Genomic DNA, 12563 nt, shown 5'->3' on the forward strand with positions numbered 1-12563 from the left:
CCCATCCATGTTAAGATCAATAATAAGAAACCAATACCTCCAATACCCTATTGTACAGTAGCTAAGCTCCACCCCTCCCGCTCCTCCAATACCCTATTGTACAGTAGCTAAGCTCCACCCCTCTCGCTCCTCCAATACCCTATTGTACAGTAGCTAAGCTCTACCCATCCCTCTCCTCCAATACCCTATTGTACAGTAGCTAAGCTCCACCCCTCCCGCTCCTCCAATACCCTATTGTACAGTAGCTAAGCTCCACCCCTCCCTCTCCTCCAATACCCTATTGTACAGTAGCTAAGCTCCACCCCTCCCGCTCCTCCAATACCCTATTGTACAGTAGCTAAGCTCCACCCCTCCCTCTCCTCCAATACCCTATTGTACAGTAGCTAAGCTCCACCCCTCCCTCTCCTCCAATACCCTATTGTACAGTAGCTAAGCTCCACCCCTCCCTCTCCTCCAATACCCTATTGTACAGTAGCTAAGCTCCACCCCTCCCTCTCCTCCAATACCCTATTGTACAGTAGCTAAGCTCCACCCCTCCCGCTCCTCCAATACCCTATTGTACAGTAGCTAAGCTCCACCCCTCCCTCTCCTCCAATACCCTATTGTACAGTAGCTAAGCTCCACCCCTCCCGCTCCTCCAATACCCTATTGTACAGTAGCTAAGCTCCACCCCTCCCTCTCCTCCAATACCCTATTGTACAGTAGCTAAGCTCCACCCCTCCCTCTCCTCCAATACCCTATTGTACAGTAGCTAAGCTCCACCCCTCCCGCTCCTCCAATACCCTATTGTACAGTAGCTAAGCTCCACCCCTCCCGCTCCTCCAATACCCTATTGTACAGTAGCTAAGCTCCACCCCTCCCGCTCCTCCAATACACGATTGTACAGTAGCTAAGCTCCACCCCTCCCGCTCCTCCAATACCCTATTGTACAGTAGCTAAGCTCCACCCCTCCCGCTCCTCCAATACCCTATTGTACAGTAGCTAAGCTCCACCCCTCCCTCTCCTCCAATACCCTATTGTACAGTAGCTAAGCTCCACCCCTCCCTCTCCTCCAATACCCTATTGTACAGTAGCTAAGCTCCACCCCTCCCTCTCCTCTAATACCCTATTGTACAGTAGCTAAGCTCCACCCCTCCCTCTCCTCCAATACCCTATTGTACAGTAGCTAAGCTCCACCCCTCCCTCTCCTCCAATACCCTATTGTACAGTAGCTAAGCTCCACCCCTCCCTCTCCTCCAATACCCTATTGTACAGTAGCTAAGCTCCACCCCTCCCTCTCCTCCAATACCCTATTGTACAGTAGCTAAGCTCCACCCCTCCCTCTCCTCCAATACCCTATTGTACAGTAGCTAAGCTCCACCCCTCCCTCTCCTCCAATACCCTATTGTACAGTAGCTAAGCTCCACCCCTCCCTCTCCTCCAATACCCTATTGTACAGTAGCTAAGCTCTACCCCTCCCTCTCCTCCAATACCCTATTGTACAGTAGCTAAGTTCCACCCCTCCCTCTCCTCCAATACCCTATTGTACAGTAGCTAAGCTCCACCCTCCCTCTCCTCCAATACCCTATTGTACAGTAGCTAAGCTCCACCCCTCCCTCTCCTCCAATACCCTATTGTACAGTAGCTAAGCTCCACCCCTCCCTCTCCTCCAATACCCTATTGTACAGTAGCTAAGCTCCACCCCTCCCTCTCCTCCAATACCCTATTGTACAGTAGCTAAGCTCCACCCCTCCCTCTCCTCCAATACCCTATTGTACAGTAGCTAAGCTCCACCCCTCCCTCTCCTCCAATACCCTATTGTACAGTAGCTAAGCTCCACCCCTCCCTCTCCTCCAATACCCTATTGTACAGTAGCTAAGCTCCACCCCTCCCTCTCCTCCAATACCCTATTGTACAGTAGCTAAGCTCCACCCCTCCCTCTCCTCCAATACCCTATTGTACAGTAGCTAAGCTCCACCCCTCCCTCTCCTCCAATACCCTATTGTACAGTAGCTAAGCTCCACCCCTCCCTCTCCTCCAATACCCTATTGTACAGTAGCTAAGCTCCACCCCTCCCTCTCCTCCAATACCCTATTGTACAGTAGCTAAGCTCCACCCCTCCCTCTCCTCCAATACCCTATTGTACAGTAGCTAAGCTCCACCCCTCCCGCTCCTCCAATACCCTATTGTACAGTAGCTAAGCTCCACCCCTCCCTCTCCTCCAATACCCTATTGTACAGTAGCTAAGCTCCACCCCTCCCGCTCCTCCAATACCCTATTGTACAGTAGCTAAGCTCCACCCCTCCCTCTCCTCCAATACCCTATTGTACAGTAGCTAAGCTCCACCCCTCCCTCTCCTCCAATACCCTATTGTACAGTAGCTAAGCTCCACCCCTCCCGCTCCTCCAATACCCTATTGTCCAGTAGCTAAGCTCCACCCCTCCCGCTCCTCCAATACCCTATTGTACAGTAGCTAAGCTCCACCCCTCCCTCTCCTCCAATACCCTATTGTACAGTAGCTAAGCTCCACCCCTCCCTCTCCTCCAATACCCTATTGTACAGTAGCTAAGCTCCACCCCTCCCTCACCTCCAATACCCTATTGTACAGTAACTAAGCTCCACCCCTCCCGCTCCTCCAATACCCTATTGTACAGTAGCTAAGCTCCACCCCTCCCGCTCCTCCAATACCCTATTGTACAGTAGCTAAGCTCCACCCCTCCCGCTCCTCCAATACCCTATTGTACAGTAGCTAAGCTCCACCCCTCCCGCTCCTCCAATACCCTATTGTACAGTAGCTAAGCTCCACCCCTCCCGCTCCTCCAATACCCTATTGTACAGTAGCTAAGCTCCACCCCTCCCTCTCCTCCAATACCCTATTGTACAGTAGCTAAGCTCCACCCCTCCCGCTCCTCCAATACCCTATTGTACAGTAGCTAAGCTCCACCCCTCCCGCTCCTCCAATACCCTATTGTACAGTAGCTAAGCTCCACCCCTCCCGCTCCTCCAATACCCTATTGTACAGTAGCTAAGCTCCACCCCTCCCGCTCCTCCAATACCCTATTGTACAGTAGCTAAGCTCCACCCCTCCCTCTCCTCCAATACCCTATTGTACAGTAGCTAAGCTCCACCCCTCCCGCTCCTCCAATACCCTATTGTACAGTAGCTAAGCTCCACCCCTCCCTCTCCTCCAATACCCTATTGTACAGTAGCTAAGCTCCACCCCTCCCGCTCCTCCAATACCCTATTGTACAGTAGCTAAGCTCCACCCCTCCCGCTCCTCCAATACCCTATTGTACAGTAGCTAAGCTCCACCCCTCCCGCTTACACCACTGTAACCATGCCAGCCCAGTACCTCCACAAACCGGCTTCTTTACCTGCAGGATCGTCTCAGACCAGCCATCCGGACGGCTGTTGAAACTGTGCGTTTGCACTACCAAATAATTTCTGCACTAACTGTCAGAAACCGTGTAAGGGAAGCTCATCTACTTGCTCGGCGTCTTCACCTGGGTCTTGACTTCACCTGGGTCTTCTGAGCCCTCTCCTGTACTCCCTGTTCACCCACGACTGCGTGGCCATGCACGCCTCCAACTCAATCATCAAGTTTGCGGATGACACTACAGTGGTAGGTTTGATCACCAACAACGACGAGACGGCCTACAGGGAGGAGGTGAGGGCCCTCGGAGTGTGGTGTCAGGAAAATAACCTCATACTCAACGTCAACAAAACAAAGGAGATGATTGTGGACTTCAGGAAACAGCAGAGGGAGCACCCCCCTATCCACATCGACGGGTCAGTAGTGGAGAAGGTGGAAAGTTTTAAGTTCCTCGGTGTACACATCACGGACAAACTGAACTGGTCCACCCACACAGACAGCGTTGTGAAGAAGGCGCAGCAGCGCCTCTTCAACCTCAGGAGGCTGAAGAAATTCGGCTTGTCACCAAAAGCACTCACAAACTTCTACAGATGCACAATCGAGAGCATCCTGTCGGGCTGTATCACCGCCTGGTACGGCAACTGCTCCGCCCACAACCGTAAGGCTCTCCAGAGGGTAGTGAGGTCTGCAGAACGCATCACCAGGGGCAAACTACCTGCCCTCCAGGACACCTACACCACCCGATGTCACAGGAAGGCCATAAAGATCATCAAGGACAACAACCACCCAAGCCACTGCCTGTTCACCCCGCTATCATCCAGAAGGCGAGGTCAGTACAGGTGCATCAAAGCAGGGACCGAGAGACTGAAAAACAGCTTCTATCTCAAGGCCATCAGACTGTTAAACAGCCACCACTAACATTTAGCGGCCGCTGCCAACATACTGACTCAACTCCAGCCACTTTAAAAATGGGAATTGATGGAAATTATGTAAAAATGTACCACTAGCCACTTTAAGCAATGCCACTTAATACAATGTTTACATACCCTACATTACCCATCTCATATGTATATATACTGTACTCTATATCATCTACTGCATCTTGCCATCTTTATGCAATACATGTACCACTAGCCACTTTAAACTATGCCACTTTATGTTTACATACCCTACAGTACTCATCTCATATGTATATACCGTACTCTATACCATCTACTGCATCTGCCATGCCGTTCTGTACCACCACTCATCCATATATCTTTATGTACATATTCTTTATCCCTTTACACTTGTGTGTGTGTGTAAGGTAGTAGTGTGGAATTGTTAGGTTAGATTACTGTTGGTTATTACTGCATTGTCGGAACTAGAAGCACAAGCATTTCGCTACACTCGCATTAACATCTGCTAACCATGTGTATGTGACTAATAAAATTTGATTTGATTTGATTTGATTTGACCTGACTGCAGTTCGGCGTCGTAACTGACTTCAGTGGGAAAATGCTCACCTTTGATGGCCACTGGCACGCTGGAGAAGTTTGCATTTCACGGATGAATTCCGTTTTCAACTGCAGACAGTTTGTGGAGGTACTGGGCGAGTTGTGGGGGGCGAGTTGTTTGCTGATGTCAACGTTGTGAACATAGTGACCCATGGTGGCAGTGGGGTTATGGACTAGGCAGGCATAAGCTATGGACAATGAACACAACTGCATTTTATCGATGGCAATTTGAATGCACAGAGATACCGTGAAGAGATTCTGAGCCCCAGTGTCGTCCATTTATCCGCCTTCCAATTCCTGGAAGCTGAAAATGTCCCTGTTCTTCCATGGCCTGCATACTCACCATGACACCCATTGAGCATGTTTGGGAGGCTCTGGATTGACGTGTAGGACAGCGTGTTCCAGTTCCCGCTAATATACAGTAACATCGCACAGCCATTGGAGGAGTGGGACAACATTCCACAGGCCACAATCAACAGCCTGATCAACTCTATGTGAAGGAGACGTGTCAGGCTACATTAAGCAAATGGTGGACACCAGTTTTCTGACTGGTTTTCTGATCCATGCCCATACCTTTTTTGCAAGGTATCTGTGACCAACAGATGGATATCTGTTTTCCCAGTCATGTGAAATCCATAGATTAGGGCCTATTGAATTTATTTTAATTGACAGATATCCTTACACTACATGAACTGTAACTCAGTAAAATCTTTGAAATTGTTGCATGTTGTGTTTATATTTTTGTTCAGTGTAGAAAGTTATATGTAACGTTTACCAGTAGGCTTGCACAACTGCCATGCTCTTTTCACCTGTCCCGTGTTTTCAGATCAGATGAAGGAGAGGAGGAAAACACTATAGAGTTGAGATCAGTGAGATGTGATGAATTATGAAGAAACATCAGCACCAGCTGGTCCTCAGTGATTACGCAGCTTCTGCAATTCACCATCTGTCCAGCGGGGGCAGCAGAGGGCCCAGCCAGGAGTCTGATGGTGAGCATAGAGTAGAGGACTTCACGGATCTACCCCAACCCGATTACACAAGATCCGACCTGTAGTTAACCCTTGGATCAGATCCAACACAATGGTAATGGGCCTCGGATCTGTGTGAAAATATGTGAAATACTAGTATCCGAAATGGCAGCCTATTTGAATGACTCAAATGTAAGAGTTGCACACATTTACATTGTATTCTCTTAAATGATTGTCAGGGGTCCCCTTTCATCAAATCAAATGTGCCAATATAATTTTGTGACAAAATGGCACATTCGCTTTATGAAAACCAGCCACTGCTCACTGCCCGTGATGCGCGGTGAAATAGGCTATAGGCCTACTTGTTGTGGGAGAGGAGGGAATGATAGCCTAGGCCAGGGGGTACTCAATTACTATTTGAGGTCAGTTCTGTCTCAACGACAGGGTCAAATTGAACATTGTGCTGGTTTAAAGCCCATTTCCTGCAATTCTACGCATTCTTCCATGTCTTATGTGTGTTTACGTGATACCAGGGTTAGGGTTAGCCTAACCCTAACCCCCGGTCCGTATTGACCTGTTTTTGGTCCGGATCCGGTTCGTGGTCTGCCAGTTGAGTATGGGAGGCCTAGGCTGTATAATCTTAGCTGATGGTTATATTTTAGCAGAAGAAACTGAATGAAAGAGAGTACAGGGTGGAAAAACCAACAGGCAAATTGTCTGTATTAGCCTCACATTGTGGATACAGAGTGGAAAAGGTTGCCTATATTTTCATGAACTGAGCTATTTAATCGAATTGTTTTATTTATCCAATTTACTAGTTTATTAATGCTATTTAATTTATTTGTCAAGGATTGGCCTATTTAGTAGGCTATGTTGCTATTTTATTGGGTATTTTCTTTAGTTTGTTAACTAATGTTGAATAACTCTAGTCATATTAACTTGTGTGATATTTGTCAGCATAAAGATGATTGACTCATTCCTGCTCTAGTTTTGTGGCTTCCGGTCAAAATAAATAAGTTATACTGTAGAGTTACCAACACATTCTTTCTGTTAGTCTTTAATAAATAGCCTAACATGTTTACCAAGTTAAACTGCTAATGTTGTCTGTGTATGTAGACTGGTAGCCACAGACTTATCTTCAGAAAATATTGTAGCCTAATGTTGAAAGGCTGCCGATTGATTGATTGTGTAAGGCATGGATAGGTATAAGAAATATCAATATCTCTCTTAAATTATGAATCTTGAATTAACTCACTGGATTACACAGCCTTGGTGTTAATGACTGTGGGCCTACACAGCCGTGGTGTTAATGACTGTAGGCCTACACAGCTATGGTGTTAATGACTGTAGGTCTACACAGCCGTGGTGTTAATGACTGTAGGCCTACACAGCCTTGGTGTTAATGACTGTAGGACTACACAGCCGTGGTGTTAGTGACTGTAGGCCTACACAGCCGTGGTGTTAATGACTGTAGGACTACACAGCCGTGGTGTTAATGACTTTAGGACTACACAGCTGTGGTGTTAATGACTGTAGGCCTACACAGCCGTGGTGTTAATGACTGTAGGCCTCCACAGCCGGGGTGTTGATGACTGTAGGCCTACACAGCCGTGGTGTGGATGACTGTAGGCCTACACAGCCGGGGTGTTAATGACTGTAGGCCTACACAGCCGTGGTGTGGATGACTGTAGGCCTACACAGCCGGGGTGTGGATGACTGTAGGCCTACACAGCCGGGGTGTTAATGACTGTAGGCCTACACAGCCGGGGTGTTAATAAATGTAGGCCTACACAGCCGTGGTGTTAATGACTGTAGGCCTACCCAGCCGGGGTGTTAATGACTGTAGGCCTCCACAGCCGTGGTGTTAATGACTGTAGGCCTCCACAGCCGTGGTGTTAATGACTGTAGGCCTCCACAGCCGGGGTGTTAATGACTGTAGGCCTACACAGCCGGGGTGTTAATGACTGTAGGCCTACACAGCCGTGGTGTGGATGACTGTAGGCCTACACAGCTGTGGTGTTAGTGACTGTAGGCCTACACAGCCGTGGTGTTAATGACTGTAGGCCTACACAGCCGTGGTGTTAATGACTGTAGGCCTACCCAGCCGGGGTGTTAATGACTGTAGGCCTCCACAGCCGTGGTGTTAATGACTGTAGGCCTCCACAGCCGTGGTGTTAATGACTGTAGGCCTCCACAGCCGGGGTGTTAATGACTGTAGGCCTACACAGCCGGGGTGTTAATGACTGTAGGCCTACCCAGCCGGGGTGTTAATGACTGTAGGACTCCACAGCCGGGGTGTTAATGACTGTAGGCCTCCACAGCTGTGGTGTTAATGACTGTAGGCCTACACAGCCGTGGTGTTAATGACTGTAGGCCTCCACAGCCGGGGTGTTAATGACTGTAGGCCTACACAGCCGTGGTGTGGATGACTGTAGGCCTACACAGCCGGGGTGTTAATGACTGTAGGCCTACACAGCCGTGGTGTTAATGACTGTAGGCCTCCACAGCCGGGGTGTTGATGACTGTAGGCCTCCACAGCCGTGGTGTTAATGACTGTAGGCCTCCACAGCCGTGGTGTTAATGACTGTAGGCCTCCACAGCCGGGGTGTTAATTACTGTAGGCCTACACAGCCGTGGTGTTAATGACTGTAGGCCTCCACAGCCGGGGTGTTGATGACTGTAGGCCTACACAGCCGTGGTGTGGATGACTGTAGGCCTACACAGCCGTGGTGTGGATGACTGTAGGTCTACACAGCCGGGGTGTTAATGACTGTAGGCCTCCACAGCCGGGGTGTTAATGACTGTAGGCCTCCACAGCTGTGGTGTTAATGACTGTAGGCCTACACAGCCGTGGTGTTAGTGACTGTAGGCCTACACAGCCGTGGTGTTAATGACCGTAGGCCTCCACAGCCGTGGTGTTAATGACTGTAGGCCTACACAGCCGTGGTGTTAATGACTGTAGGCCTACACAGCCGGGGTGTTAATGAATGTAGGCCTACACAGCCGTGGTGTTAATGACTGTAGGCCTACCCAGCCGGGGTGTTAATGACTGTAGGCCTCCACAGCCGTGGTGTTAATGACTGTAGGCCTCCACAGCCGTGGTGTTAATGACTGTAGGCCTCCACAGCCGGGGTGTTAATGACTGTAGGCCTACACAGCCGGGGTGTTAATGACTGTAGGCCTACACAGCCGTGGTGTGGATGACTGTAGGCCTACACAGCTGTGGTGTTAGTGACTGTAGGCCTACACAGCCGTGGTGTTAGTGACTGTAGGCCTACACAGCCGTGGTGTTAATGACCGTAGGCCTCCACAGCCGTGGTGTTAATGACTGTAGGCCTACACAGCCGTGGTGTTAATGACTGTAGGCCTACACAGCCGGGGTGTTAATGACTGTAGGCCTACACAGCCGTGGTGTTAATGACTGTAGGCCTACCCAGCCGGGGTGTTAATGACTGTAGGCCTCCACAGCCGTGGTGTTAATGACTGTAGGCCTCCACAGCCGTGGTGTTAATGACTGTAGGCCTCCACAGCCGGGGTGTTAATTACTGTAGGCCTACACAGCCGGGGTGTTAATGACTGTAGGCCTACACAGCCGTGGTGTGGATGACTTTTCTATCAAACCCGGATCCAAACTAATTTCAGGCTGTATAGGCTGAAGGATGTAAGCCTAAAGGATACATCTACATTATATGTAGAACAAACTATATTAGGCTATTATAATGAGTTAGACCTGAGTTATAGACATTGCCTACCAAAATATGTCTAACACACAGCACTCGCTGACTATTTAGCATCTTAAAATCACCAGATAAAAATCATCTAATCTCAAAGATGTGGTCAACAGAAACTAAATAAACAGATCCATGAAAACCTCCAAATATTCTCCATCCCATTACAGTGTTGTCATAGCAACAATACTAACCTACACCTACATATCACCATTTTTGGAAATCACACCGGAATGCAGATGGGGGACTCCATCCTTCCCTAGTCTACTCAGATTTGATTTTGAATTTAGCCTAAATCAATGGATAGCAAACCAGTTAAAAAGCCTATTGTAAGGTTGCTCAGTAAAATAATAGACATACAGAATATTAGGTTACAGAGAAAAGTGAACTATTCGCTGCTCTCAATCCGGCACGTGATGATCGTCACATAAAAAATCCTCCTACTCAAATATTTGGTCAACAGAAATAAGGAAGACATATTTGAAAACCTCATAATGTTCTAACTATAGGGACAAGGTTATGAAAATACTAAGTTGTAGACCACAAATACATTATTTTAGATACAACTGAAAATGCACTTTGAAGTTCACTGACAGGCGAGTAAAACACAATGTGCTGGCTTGCACGGCAATAAAGCTGCATTCATTATCTATTGGATCCATTCGGGTCGGATACAGACCCGACCCAATTTTGGATCTGATTCTCTTTCAACTCTGACAAGTTTTGGGTTGGATCTTGTCCACCTCGGATCCGAATCGGATATTGATCAAAATAAAAAGAACTGGACCCTGTCGGGGTCGTGTAGAAATTTCAAGGGCAGCGCCATTGAGTGCTTCTACCATCTGAATGTAGTCAACTGGGTGGGACTTCCAGCTTCTTTGGCTGATCCCTCCTGTTGACCCTGTTGGAGTAATGTCCAACCCGGCCATCAGGAGGGATCAGACAATTGTGACTACTTCAAAATGGAGATTGCCTCACTGGCACTACCCATGCTGTCACAGACGCTACAATGGCACAGATACAAAGATGAGTCCTCTATATGTCTCTATAGATGGGAGACAAGTTCAGGACATGTTGTAGTGGGATGTCCTGTTTTTACTGTGTGTGTGTGTGTGGCGTCTGTACTTGGCTGAATGGCCAGAGAGCATACCCTGCATGTCTGTACTTGGCTGAATGGCCAGAGAGCATACCCTGCATGCCTGTACTTGGCTGAATGGCCAGAGAGCATACCCTGCATGTCTGTACTTGGCTGAATGGCCAGAGAGCATACCCTGCATGTCTGTACTTGGCTGAATGGCCAGAGAGCAAACCCTGCATGTCTGTACTTGGCTGAATGGCCAGAGAGCATACCTTGCATGCCTGTACTTGGCTGAATGGCCAGAGAGCATACCCTGCATGTCTGTACTTGGCTGAATGGCCAGAGAGCATACCCTGCAAGTCTGTACTTGGCTGAATGGCCAGAGAGCATACCCTGCATGTCTGTACTTGGCTGAATGGCCAGAGAGCATACCCTGCATGTCTGTACTTGGCTGAATGGCCAGAGAGCATACCCTGCATGTCTGTACTTGGCTGAATGGCCAGAGAGCATACCCTGCATGCCTGTACTTGGCTGAATGGCCAGAGAGCATACCCTGCATGTCTGTACTTGGCTGAATGGCCAGAGAGCATACCCTGCATGCCTGTACTTGGCTGAATGGCCAGAGAGCATACCCTGCATGTCTGTACTTGGCTGAATGGCCAGAGAGCATACCCTGCAGGGATGTACTTGGCTGAATGGCCAGAGAGCATACCCTGCATGCCTGTACTTGGCTGAATGGCCAGAGAGCATACCCTGCATGTCTGTACTTGGCTGAATGGCCAGAGAGCATACCCTGCATGTCTGTACTTGGCTGAATGGCCAGAGAGCATACCCTGCATGTATGTACTTGGCTAATGGCCAGAGAGCATACCCTGCATGTCTGTACTTGGCTGAATGGCCAGAGAGCATACCCTGCATGTCTGTACTTGGCTGAATGGCCAGAGAGCATACCCTGCATGTCTGTACTTGGCTGAATGGCCAGAGAGCATACCCTGCATATCTGTACTTGGCTGAATGGCCAGAGAGCATACCCTGCATGCCTGTACTTGGCTGAATGGCCAGAGAGCATACCCTGCATGCCTGTACTTGGCTGAATGGCCAGAGAGCATACCCTGCATGTCTGTACTTGGCTGAATGGCCAGAGAGCATACCCTGCATATCTGTACTTGGCTGAATGGCCAGAGAGCATACCCTGCATGCCAGGAGGAGTGTCAGAGTGTGTCGAAGCAAGACTGACAGACATGTTCCTCTCTCTGATTAGTGATTGATTGATTAATTGGCCAAATTATTGATCAATTGATCAATGAACAGTCTTGTACACAGGGCCGGACAGGGACAGGACCTATTATACACACACACACGGTTGGTCAGTAAACAACTGAAGTTAAGCCTATACTTGCTGTTGTCAGACTGATGAGTTGTGCATGTTTGGACAAACCCAGAAAGACACTTCTGTTTTTTTGTAACAGGACACCCCAGACACTCCAGTCTGTTTAGAAAAGATGGAAATTACAAATATCCCTGTTATGTTTGATGTGTTATTATTGGACTGAATAATACCAGAAGTCTGTGCCCTGTGGAAAGTACTGAAACTGTACTATAGTAGCGGAATTTAGAGTTATGGAAAACGACCGTGCCATTTACAGGATAACTTATGACATCACTCAGCTTGACTAGCAGCTGGGATGTCAAACCTCTGGCCCAACCTCAACCCAATGTCTGGCCAGCCACCAAACAGCCAACACACCCTGCCCAGAGAGGAAGAGGCAAAGCGAGAGGTTTCACTCTGGCCAAAATCTGTCTAAAATAAGTCCAAGGCTTTTCTATGGGCTTATTTTGGACCTAAGCTTGTCACATTGCCTTCCCGCCATTGGACAACAACTTCCATTGTTAGGATTGAGACATTGGTATCTCGTCATTACATACAGATATCTGACATCG

Source organism: Salvelinus alpinus, chromosome 8 (genome assembly GCF_045679555.1).
Source record: "Salvelinus alpinus chromosome 8, SLU_Salpinus.1, whole genome shotgun sequence".
Classification (NCBI taxonomy): Eukaryota; Metazoa; Chordata; class Actinopteri; order Salmoniformes; family Salmonidae; genus Salvelinus; species Salvelinus alpinus.